Genomic DNA, 13,679 nt, shown 5'->3' with positions numbered 1-13,679 from the left:
AAGGTCACTAGCCTACGATAAACATTATTGTGTTATTAATCATCTGGGTCTACAGGTTTCAGTTTTGTTGAGCATGGAGCTTTCACTAGACAGGTCTAAGCTTGGGAATTACAAATGGACCAAAGGTCATATCATTCCTGTCGAGTTAATCAGTGTCTCTGAAGCATTGCTGTCAACAAGTTATCTAATTACAGTAGTTCAGTTTTTATTTGGGCATGAGCATTTTTTAATGGAATTGTCTGAAAGAGAACGAATTACTCCTGTTGATGATGCGAGGATATGGCGATCGTCAAAGATCTTATCGGGAAGTTTGTAATTTGTTTAATGACACTTTCCCAGAAAGGAATCCCATAAGTGTTTTCAACAATATCAAAAAAACTATTGAGCGGTTTTGAAATGACGGGACAGGGAGTGTACGTAATCGGCCAAAGTCGGGTAGGATACAATATGCAACAGATGAAGAACATGCACTAGATGTTTTGCAAACATTTATTGAAGACCCACATACATCGCTCAGAAAAGCTGCACAGCAACATGATATGCACCCTATGTCTGTGAGTAAGATTTTGAAAATTAATAAATACAAACCATTTAAAGTTCATTTAGTCCAAACAGTTAAGTGAGGATGATTACGACAGAAGAGTTGAGTTTTGTGAACTTGTGATGCGCAAATGTGATGACAATAGAGATTTTCTGACCAACATACTATTTTCTGATGAGGCAAACTTTTCCTAAATGGCAATGTTAACAGGCACAATTGCCGTTACTGGGCTAGTGAAAACCCACATTGGATTACTGAGTCCCATTCACAGCAACCACAAAAACTGAAACGTATGGTGTGGAATTTTAGGTAAACAAATTGTTGGACCCTTTTTCATCAATGGAAATTTAAATGCCGAACTTTACTACAATATGCTCCAAAATGAAATAATCCCAGCTATTCAAATCGCATCAGGAGAATACTTTGATAATGTATGGTTTCAGCAGGATGGTGCTCCACACCCCATTATGGGAGACAGGTAAGAGAGTATTTGGATTTAAGGTTTCCTCATAAATGGATTGGCCGAAGAGGAGAAATCGAATGGCCTCCAAGATCTCCGGATTTGTCACCAATCGATTATTTCCTATGGGCTCATTTAAAAATCCAATGTTTTATAGAAGAAAGCCTCATAATTTGGAAGACCTAAGAAACAGGATTATAGAGGAGATTGCTTTGATAACTGAAGAAATGTTAGGCAACTCTGTCGAATCATTTTACACAAGATTGGCTCATTGTCAAAAACCGTAGAAGGAACACAGTTCGAACAATTGCTTTGACACCAAATGCAGGTAAAAACGTTTGTTGTAAGACTTTTCTAACAGCATTCATTATTTTTTATTTGTAATAAGAAATCAATAACATAAGTATTTCCATAATTGTACTGTAATAAAAACTGGCAAATTTGTGCTAATAGAACCAGCTTAAAAATGAAATTTTTGTTTTATTTAATTGAACATTTAAAAAAAAATGCTAAAAAATTAGTGTAACACATTTTGTGGCAAGAACCATGTTAAAATTACATTGTTGAAACATCAGTAAATTTTCAATACTAAAAATGCTCTATTTTCTGATAGAATAATTCCCTTGAGATGCGGTTTGTGGCATTCAATTCAGTAAGCTATTACCTTTAAAATTATGTATCACAAGGTATAGGCTTCCCATTAAGAAATATTCACGATACCCTCGGCAGGACGTCCCCCCGTTGGTGTGACATAACAAAACATTGTTCCAAAAAGTAGATGCCCAATCTCTATCACGATTGTATAAGAGGTGTTTTTAAATTATTACAAGGATATATTTGGGTTCCAGACATTAATACCCCTATATATATATGTGTGTGTGTGTGTGTAGTGTGTGTTGTGTGTGTGTGGTGTGTGTGTGTGTGTCCAGACATAATATACACCCTGTGTGTGTGTGTGTGTGTGTGTGTGTGTGTGTGTGTGTGTGTGTGTGTGTGTGTGTGTGTGTGTGTGTGTGTGTGTGTGTGTGTGTGTGTGTGTGTGTGTGTGTGTGTGTGTGTGTGTGTGTGTGTGTGTGTGTGTGTGTGTGTGTGTGTGTGTGTGTGTGTGTGTGTGTGTGTGTGTGTGTGTGTGTGTGTGTGTGTGTGTGTGTGTGTACAGATACGGCCAAATACAAAATATTTGAATCGTAAAAAGTAAGGGCTCTGTGGTCTAATGGTTGCACATTCACTCGGTAAGTGAGAGATCCGGGTTCGAGTCCCAGTGGAGCATGTATTTTTTGTGATTCAATGTTTATTGAAATTAAATAAGGCTACTGCTATCTATACAAATTTAATGTAATTAAAAGTCGTTTGACAGGTATTTTTTCTTCCGATCATATGTTAGTTTGGTTATTTAAACACATATGTGACAGATACAGCCAAATACAAAATAATTTAATCGTAAAAATTGAGGGCTCGGTGGTGTATTGGTAGCCCATTCACCCGACAATAATTGCGAGATCCTGATTCGAGTCCCGGTGGAGCAAGTACTTTTTGTGATTCAATGTTTATCACAATATATATACATAAGACTAAAATATAATATAATTATTTAAATATGTAACTATTCAAAATCTTTAAAGCTAACATGGACTGTTGACCTTCACAACTGTAAAGTGGGTTTGTTGTACATTTTGTTTGTAATATAATATTAAGTCTCATCATAGGAATAAGTGTAATTTGTAAAGATATATCCTGCGCTTTTGTGCCTTATTAGAAAAACATTGGTATTAAACTTTTACTGTGCTAAAAATAAATATAAACCCTAAGGGAATGTTTTTGTATGGAATAATACATAGATATTTATTATAAATATTAAAAGAAGAAATGAATATAATGTAGTTTGAATGGAAAGCTAATGTGCTTTTTGTTCTATGTAAAAAAGTTTTATTCTGTGGTGAGAAACTAGACATACTATCAATATACAGTATACTTGTACGAAACTCCTAAAGATATTAGCTGTTATATATATGTTATGGGCTGTATAAACCATTGTCTATGTTCTTTGAGGACAAGAAACAGATAAATTGCATTGAATCATATAATAACCTTTGCACTGGTTCCGGAGAGACAGGATATTCAGGATGGGTAAGAATAGGAGATAGGAGCCGCCTCCTACCGAGATCTATGAGGAAGAATTAGGGCACTAATCTCAAAGTCATGTTCCCCGGAAGAAGTGGAGGCCAGCTCTGAACTAGCCTTCCAGTCAAAGCAGGCGTGGGGTGGCACACCCTTGTTGAGGCTAGGAAGAACCTTTTATACGTTAGGTTCCCTACCCCACCTTAGCGTAGTTCTTTATTGTCAGTTTTTTATTTCTATGAGTAATCAACGGTCCTAAAGTGGGTAGTTCTGAAAGTTAAGCACATGCCATGTTAAAGTTGCGTTCTAGCCGGTAGTCAGTTCATCTCATTTACTAATATTAATCACTTCAAGTGAGGTAATACATGATTGATTATTTACTAAATTGGCCACTGGAACTTTTTATATAGTACCATAAAAAGGTGTTTGTCTCTTAATACTGAGTGCATTAATATTCAAGACTCTGAGGCAGTATAATGTGTGTAAATTATTGCATTATAAGTTCTGGTCTGAGCATGAAAATTTTACTTGTATTTATGTTTTTTTAAATTGTCAGTGGTATGAAATTATGAATTTAATAAGTAATGTACATTATATTTCAAATTGAGTAAATTAACAAGTAAACTACTTACATGTTTTAATTTACCAGGTCTAAGTATACAACTCGTTATTATTTTATACACTTATTTTATGGTATTGTGATTTTACAGCATATACTTACATATAATTACATCAGTATAAATAGTCCACGGATACTTATTAAAAATGTATAAATAATAAATGACGATATTTTAGTAATGTCAATTCTATACTGGTGAAAGTTATGGGCTACAGTTTATATAGTATCATAGTTCACTAAATATAGCTCATTTATATGGTACATGCGGGAAACATCTACCTAAATATATTATTTTAAAACACAAACAAATTAGCCCTGATATTTGTGCTAACAAAAGTAAGTTTGCCGTGCCTCTGTTTTGTAAAACGATATAGCCTCCTACCATTTCCATAGTAAACAACAATTGCAAACAAAGTTAACGCCAAGTATTAATAATAATAAAATAACACAACTTATACCAAATGCTGTAATAAATAGCTGAAAATGTGTGTACTTCCTGCTTTGTATATTTTAAACTCTCTTAATATAATTTAAAGTCAGACAATTTCTAAGTACCACAGCTTCCTATATAAGGAAGTTTCTGGCCTCTAGTGATACTTAACTTCCAGCATAGTTTGGTTGAAAGGTGCTCCCAATCTAAAGGATATTTTGGAATCTGACTGTGTTCTGCCCTATAAGCTCCTGCCTCCCGAGAGAGCAAAATCTAACCTTCCATTTGTGCAGCAGTGAAATTGTTTTGTGCAGCGATCTAGCTTATACCTATTCGTTCGGGTTTCGAATTGCAGATTCGATTTTTTAGTTTGACTTGCATCTTATGTTGTACATGTTGATTTGAGCGAATTTATTTCAACTGAATAAAAAGTCACATTCCATTTTTTGGGAAGGAGTGTAAAATTTTATTGAAATATCTATATGACAATATTTGTTAATTTGTTACTCTATGTGTAAGAACATTATTTTGTTGGAAAAGTATAATCTATAAATACTAATTAGCAATTTAGTATACTCGTATAAAAATAGACTTATTCAACAGATGTATTTTCAGAAGTAAATAAATATACATTTTTATGCAGGCATTTTAAGAAAGTCCTTTTTTCATACTCAATTCATGTAATTTATAGCCAGTTCATGAGGTGAAAATATTAATTAAATAAAAAAGCCTTTCTATTTATTTCCATACATACAAATATATTTCATCAAAGTCATGTTAGGCAAAAGTAATGCAATACGTTGTTAACTGTGTTTTTATAATAGATGTTTTTATTATTTTAATCTTCGACCTTATATGTTATAAATATACATACAGGCTTTTTATGTTCACAAATTATAAAATATTTCACTATAAGTAGAGGAATAATTTGTCATAAGAACTATTTTCGCATACTTGGATGTCTGAGCAGCTTAAACTTATCAACACGCGTTTAAATCTCTGTCAAAGTTGACGAGATGACAGGCTCTGTAAGCCACTTTGCTAACTTCATCAACTTCTCGCCTGCTTTGTCAAAACTGTCGTCAAACTCACAGACTTAGTTATCAAACTTAGCATACATCTTAGTTCGTATCTTTTAGTATGGTCCATCTTACAGACGAGGTATAGAGGAATAATATGATTTAAAGGTGAAGGCATACCTACTGGGAATTCTAAGTTTTAGATGTTGTTTGTAACATTGTAATACATTTTTAGATAAAGATTTAAATTATTATTTCATAGAACTAGTGGTTTATTTCTATACAAATCATTACAAAGAATAAAGTAGGTTTTATTTTTACAAATTCATTAAAATATTTATCCCTAATAAGCAAACATAACATAGGAGTATGACACATTACATCTGACAAAAACAAAATCAACAGATGTCGCCGAGACGATACGTAAATTTTAAGACCATAGCTAATTTCACTCTCGAGAAAATGTTACCTTCGTACGGGTAGACAGATATAAATTATACAAAAATAAAGTATTCAAATTTGCCTGGCAGATAAACAGAAAATTATGACATTATACTAACTGTTCCGATCCGCAAAATTCTAGAGTTGGGCATGTTCCATCATGTAACTCATTCTTTTTCTTTGTTCGAGTAGAAATTAGGTTCCATGCATTTTAACATGTTAAATCTTTTTCCAAGATATTTTGCTACATGATACTTTCAATTTTTCATTGGGTTAGGTTTCATACCAGTGTTTAAATCAAATATGTTTCGGTTACCAGGGTAAGATAATACAACACAAAAGTGTACAGAAATACATAAGTCACCGACACTTAAAAATGAATGTTATCTCTATTTTGTAATTTTAATGTCATACGATTGTACATTGGCTGCTATTAAACATATTTATTCTCCTAGCCATGTTCTCGTAGCCATAATGGTACTCGTAAGAAGAAAATTTCCTTACTAAATTAGTTTTTTCTAAAGCCTCTTAAATTTAACAACCTTAAACAATTTCTAATAAGAATACAAAATGTATCCACCTACAAATATTTCACATATTATACTATAAAAACGTATGAAAAAGATAAATCATTAAAATACTCGTTTGGAATTGTGAGATTGTGATCATTTTAATTCCAGTTAGTAACTACTAATCTCGATAATCAATATTCGTAGTGCTTGGTAATTGATCGAAATTCGATTGAGATTTTGCATTATGCATAACATAAGGCATGATTCAAAACGGCACTATACTTTGCAACTTGAGAGGAATTCGTTGGAATGATGAGTCAACAACGCTATTTAACAACAAGCACGGCATGTAGTATAACATTACATAGAAGTAGTTAGTTAAGCTCGCTGTTCGTCTGAAACTTTGAACACGGAAACATGAGCACTATCGATACTTATTTAAACCCGATTGTTATTACCCTCTCCTAACTTAGTTTCATTACTAACAAAGCGGATTCGAGTTTTGTTATTACTCTTTTATTTCTTTGTATGTCTTCCCATCACATACAATGTTTATGGTACATAATCATATAAAATTCCTGATAATATCATCATATATTATTACGAATAACAAAACTAAAAGTTTCTTTATAATTTAAAGTTAAAAAAATCGTTTATTTACTGACAGTTAAAAAGTCTATCACTTGAGGGTTTGGATAAATTTTCTTTCTGTCTGACTATAGGACAACATTTTAAAAAGGAACGGACATGTAGACTTGAAGTTTTTCTTTATTTATATGCAATGAACACATAGTTCCATCTTAGTAATAGCAAGTTATTCCAGTATATTGGAAAAAAATTATTTACATTGGTCTTCAGGATACCAAAGAGGGCAAAAAGAAAGTAAATTCAATTTTAAACAGACTGAATACGATAATATGACATTGTATCTTTTGTTATATCAAAGCGCACCGCCTAAAAATTAGAGAACTAACATTATTTATATCGCAATAAAATGCCCTATATTTTCCTTTACATCTTGTATCTTCAACTATGTAAGATTTATAAAGGATCGCAAGTTAATAATTAGAAGTTGATATCCATAAACAAATTACAATTGAAATCATTTAAACAAAATATTTAGTTAGTTTGTTTAATATTGAAAAATAGAACACATATTACATATTAATAATTTAACGTACATGATGTCAAAAATTAAAATTAATAAAAATTAAAGTATTGTATAAATGTGAATTATGACAATTTAGATACTTATAAACTGATAAATACAAATAAAATATTCAGCGGTAGATTAATGATTGGAAGCAAGCGACGAAATGCCGTATTATTGAATGTGCTGCATTTCCGGTGGAACATATTTCTTTTATGTTGTGGTTCCGTAACCATTCCACTTTAGGAGGTTCATGACTAGGCAGTTCCCGTTTTAAAGGGATAAGTTTACTAATTATCCAAAGAAATGTTTCATATGTAGTAATTTTAAAATGGGCATTATAATCACTTATATACCGTATACAAAGAATTCTATTATGGTGCATTTCCATCCATAAAATCAGTCCGAAAGCTGTTAAAACTTTAGGTATGACAAAGAGGAAAGGAGGATGTTACATTTGCTGCATGTATGATTGTCTGATTGTTTGTCCACAGGTCTGACGCAGAGGAAAGGAGGATGTTAAATTTGTTGCATGTATGATTGTCTGAATGTTTGTCCACATGTCTGGCGAAGAGAAAAGGGGGATGCTAAATTTGTTGTATGTATGATTGTCTAATTGTTTTTCCACAGGTTTGACGCGAAGAGAAAAGAGGATGTTAAATTTCCTGTACGTATGATTGTCTGATTGTTTTTCCACAGGAAATCTATGGAATGAAACGAAAAACTAAAGCAAAGAATTTAAAACTCGTCGAATCCTGCCACATGACAAGTGGTGTGGTGCACTCTTATATTGTTAAAAAAATTTACGTGAACTTATTTCCCAATTATTATCCATCTTTAGGTTAGACTGTATATTTCGGTTTAGTGGGATAAAACAACCAACAAGGTATGTCTCTATTATTCTATTAAATCATAATCACTGTAATTAGTTGTTTCCTTAAAGGTTTAACTTATTCCATAATATAAATATATATATATATATATATATATATATATATATATATATATATATATATATATATATATGTATATATATATATATTCTTACAATTTGTATAAACAGCAAAAGCTTAATTTAATAAATACTGAACTAAAATCAACACTTACTCCATCCGGACTCGAAAATATTTTAGTAAACCATGCAATTTGTATTTTTTCATATTCCACGTGGAATCTTTTTTGTTTTCTATAATTTATAGGATATAACTAGACCAAGAACCTTATGTTTAGAATATTATGGATGTTATGTAGACCGAGAAATAAAAAGTATTTCGTAATGTTATTAGTGAAGAAATTTCAGAAAACAGGTAGAATTCTCGCACGTTACAGCAAACACAGGACGCAATCTTTCTTAAATGATTCTTCTACAGACACTAAGTTCTAAATTTGTGCTCCTGTCTCTATTTTTACACAGCAAAATACAATTATATATATATATATATATATATATATATATATATATATATATATATATATGTTACATATGTATATATATATATATATATGTATTTTATGTTAATTTTTCATAAGATTATGTATAATTTCTCCATTCACAGTATCCAACATGTTATTACCACTAATATTTCATGTACTATATAATTAAATAAGTTAATAATTTGAAATTTTATATACGTATAGTTTTACGTACTTAAAAATTATGTATGAAGCTTTTTTATATATTTGCAGCATCAAGTTTAATAATAGTGTATTTTAATTTGGTTATGCTTTGGAGAAAGTGTTCCTTTGTTGTTATTGCTAGCATCATTGCAAAAAGAAATCTTAGCACATTGAATATAATAAAATAAGTTAAATAGTACTGGGAATTACGTTCTATTTAAAGTAAGAAACATGATGCTTCATGATACAGCTATGAGGATTATTATTCATGATCGCAGCTCATTATTACACCTGATATTGCATTGCTACCAAGCTTGAGAAAACCATAAACAGGTATCTACGTAATTTTTTATAAATATACAATAAGAGAGTATAGAATGTAAACAGTTTCTCACGTTACATGGAAGTTCGGTTTTCGATATTTTTCAGCTTGTGTTTGTAACATACTGAACAATATCTTGTGATTGTACTCCTTACACTATACAGTATTATAATTAGTACGTCTCGTTAAATTATATTTATCAAAATATTTATTAACATTAAACATATGAGCGTCATTGAATCCCAAGATTCAGTAGTCTGGCAATGTTTATGTTAATAAAAATAAGCATCATAAACTCTGATTGCATAAATAAAAACACTAACAATAACAAAAGTGTGGTAACACTCCTCCTAACAATCCAAGTTTTATGAAACACATGTTATTCCTTCTGAGGTGCCATTTTAAGAACACGATTAAAACTCACCCATGGCTCTTTAATAAATACTTTTCTTGTTTGTTCTGTTGAAATTTATGCAATGAAAGTCATTCATGAAATGCATACATTTCAACGAACTTAAATAAATTTAAAACAACTCTTTGATTATTACTATTTATACATTCAATTACGTTTCAGTTATAGTTTAAAGAAAACCCTGTATCAAGTATATTTAAAGTAAACTGAAATTACGTCATACAGTGATATGCTGTAACTTAAAAAGATGAAATGTTTCTATCACAAAGTGGAATATTTAAATAGAAATTTTGAATATACGGATCATAAGTCTCATTAACGCTCATAAAAAATTGTCTCTATTCTATAACTCTTCAACATTTTTTAATTAGTGTATGTATATAAAATTAGTGTTGTAAACTTTAAACAACATGATATACATATTATATAAGATAGAAATATATATTTAATACACATACATATTTAAATAAATTGAAACTCAGAGAACTTTTTTGCATAGATTGGAGTGAGAGAAAGAAATCTCCAGTGTGGAAGCTAATTCAGTATTGTTTTCCTAATACCATAGTTGATGTCTAGACACGTTCTTAAAATTTGGAATTTAGGGATTACAACTAAAAATACCTTATTTATATGATGTAGGGTTTAGTGCTAGCAAACAATGCACAGTGACATACAAATCTACTAGGTCGTATAATAAATTTCTTCTTGATGTCAGTTTATAAAAAAGTTCAAAATGACATTTGAAATAAGTTAGTTATAATTTATTGCAACCATAATTGAATTTTAAGGGATTATTTATCTTAGTACAATGTATAAAGTATAATTACTTGAACAGTAAACCAACACGATAGTTACTGAAGTCTTATAACTATTGTAAAATGGAAAAAAAGTTAATAAATAGAGATGTTACCCATACACAGAGGCAAAGTTTAAAGCAGACTAATTCTTACATTCTTGCTTGTCTCAACAGTTGCAGCACATCAACACGCGTAAAAATCTCCGTCAAACCTGACGAGGTGACAGGCTCTGTAAGCTACTTTACTAACTTTATCAAATTCTCTCCGGCTTTAGGACTGTAGTTAAACTCACTCGTGTATTTTTGTACCTGGATAAGATATACTTTAACAAAGTTTCCAGCCACACAACTTCGAAATATGATAAGAACATTTGTATTCCAAATGTATAAGAACATGTGTTATACATTTCATTTAATATAATGTTACTGGTTTGTTTCTTCACAAATGCGTACACTATTGATAATTGTAAGGTAAATAAATTACAATATCACACGTAAAATAATATGTTTATTAATATTGAAATAAAGCAACATATTTCTAAATTTGACACAATTAAAAATATAATTTCACAAATAGCTTCATAAACATTCTTTATGTTCGCAGACAAAACAAAAGAAACAAGGAATCCCTGAATATAATAGAATCACTTGATGCAGAAAGGGCGTAAGTGCTCAAAACAAAACTTTTCAGGAAATGAAAAAAACGATTTTTTCAAACATTTCTGATAATTAAAAAAAATAGATTATTAGTTATGTTTATTACTTTAGAATAGGACAATACCCATTTTTTGATTATTATTTATTTCCGTCATTTACTTTTTATTATATTATTTATTGCACTTATGTCCTTTCTGTATAAAAAAAATTTGTCAATACATTAAATGTGTTTTTTTGTGTTGACAACAATAGAAATAAACAAGGAAAATCCATTAATACATTGTTTCATTTTAATTAAATTCAATTTAATATCACTTTACATACTGCGAAAATACTTGAAATAGCCTGGTTAACGTATTATATAGGCCTGTGTATAATTCAATAAGATAAAAATTGGAAATAAACTAATAATAAAATAGTATAGAAAAGTTATGGTTCTAGCTTTTTCAGCTCAGAGATTTTCTTGATATTAATGGCTATCTTACCACTTGGATATGAAAGGGTTGCTGGTGGTTCAGGTGGTTGGGGGTCCCCACTTTTTTCAAATTGAAAGTATGCTTGGTTAAATCACTGTCGATGAATTCTCTCAGTCACCATACCCGGGCAGTGCTAGTCATACTGAAACTCTCTATAAAAAGAAATTTTGAACATCACTACTTTGTCCTTTGGAACTCCTCCATCGGATTCCACAGATGCACATGTTTTTTTTAATAATGTTCAGGTCCATCAGTTTTTTAAGAAAATATGTTCCAGGCACTTACAGTTTTACAAACAAACTTGTTTTTTTAGTGCTTTTTAAAATTAGTTCATTGTATTACTCCATAGTTTACACTCGATCGACTTTTTTTACACACAACTTCACCAGACCAAAGTCGCGGTCGCACCGTAGGATTGAGTGGCCAAGGATTGAGAAAGTAGTGAGTAATTTTATTAAATATTCCCCTGTCTGTTAAATTGCACAGATACCGAAAAATGGCATGGTTTCGATTTTGGCCACCACAAGAATCAGAAAACACCTTTAAGGTTTTTATGTCTTTAGGGATTTCTGTGGTTAAATAATCATTTAGCAAACTACACACTTCTTTAGGGGATTTTTTGGCATGCTCCTCGTGATATGTATGAAGTTACAGCCTTGTCGGTTTTTACATCATGAAATCCAGTAAACATAAATCCATAGTTGGCGGAGTTAAAAAATATCTTGGACCGGGATGTTGGGCAGAAGCAGAATTGCATATAATCAAATAAAAGTACTAGTGTGGAACTGTCATCAGTTCATATTTGGAATATTCTTCCATTTTCTTGTAAAATTTATTGGCAAGCCTTTTGTGCACAATAAGCTCTGCGGCTATAACCCTTTTACCTGTGTCGTATGAGAGTTTGGTCTCTCAATTTCGAGTTTAAACTTTCATATGTACACAAAACATCTACTTGAGGACGACTAAATTTTAAATCAAAACTATTCAAAAAATCAAAGTATTCTCTAAAAAAAGTAATATGACACTTTACCCTTACATTCTGGGGTCCTTGCATAAAAATATATCAAACATGATTTTTTAAATTCAGACGTGCATCTAAGTAATGCTTTTCATGACTACCGTAATAGGCCATTTTTATAGGATAGGCCTGTATGTGACCATGAAACTTTTGACATATATCTCCAGGAATGGCATTTCCACTTCTGTTTTTCCACGTTTTGTCTATTGGTGTCATATTTTGTACCAATAGCTTACACAGCCGAACAACACCGGATATTCCATATATAGAAATAAATGCTTTCTTGCAAACTGAAATCTTTTTGCCATTAAATTTTACAAAATATTTAAATTGATTTCTTTTACTAAGCAGGGCCGTCCGAAGGGGGGGGCGAACGGGGCGGTCGCCCAGGCGCTGCGGCCAAGGGGGCGCCGCGCCGCGGCTAGGAGGTGCCTTACTCATTAGCAATATTAAATTTGTAAAACTAAATTTCAACGATATTCTACTATATACTTACAAACCCCCAATCCGGTGCCTTAATATTTGTTAAAAAGAACTTGGTTTGAACCATATACTTAAAAATACTGTTTATTTTTAGTAAGTTAAGTTTGGTAACACCGCACTCGCAACTATAACTGTCACTGTCATTGCGTCTACACCGTATAGGTTAGGTTGCTAACTACTCTCGTGTGTTTAGTGTTTGTAGAGACTTAGAGCTGTGAAATTTAAGCGAATGTGTACGTGAGAGGTGAGCTTCGTATTGTATTAGTACCTACACATACAAAAGCTACAGACATGTGGTAGTTAAATATGTGTTGGTTGTCATATGTATTGGTAATAATTATGTAAATGTTTTTTCGACCAAGGTACTATGTGCACTCTAGCTTGCATGTCGTAGCGTAGGTATAAAAAACTACGCAACATGTAGACCAACAGATTTAAACATTACTTTTTAATTTCATTTTAAGTTAAAACAAGCATAATTTTTGAAGAAGTTTTCATTTTATTTCAGATTATTTTTATTAAAATGTCTAAAAAAACTATCGGTGTTCAGAGACGAAAATTAACAAAAGACAGTGAATTAGCTCACAGTGCTCTTTTAAGTAAAGTAC

The sequence above is a fragment of the Homalodisca vitripennis genome, chromosome 2, assembly GCF_021130785.1.
Source record: "Homalodisca vitripennis isolate AUS2020 chromosome 2, UT_GWSS_2.1, whole genome shotgun sequence".
Taxonomy (NCBI): Eukaryota; Metazoa; Arthropoda; class Insecta; order Hemiptera; family Cicadellidae; genus Homalodisca; species Homalodisca vitripennis.
The sequence above is the reverse complement of the archived record's forward strand: the minus strand, read 5'-3'. Positions refer to the sequence as shown.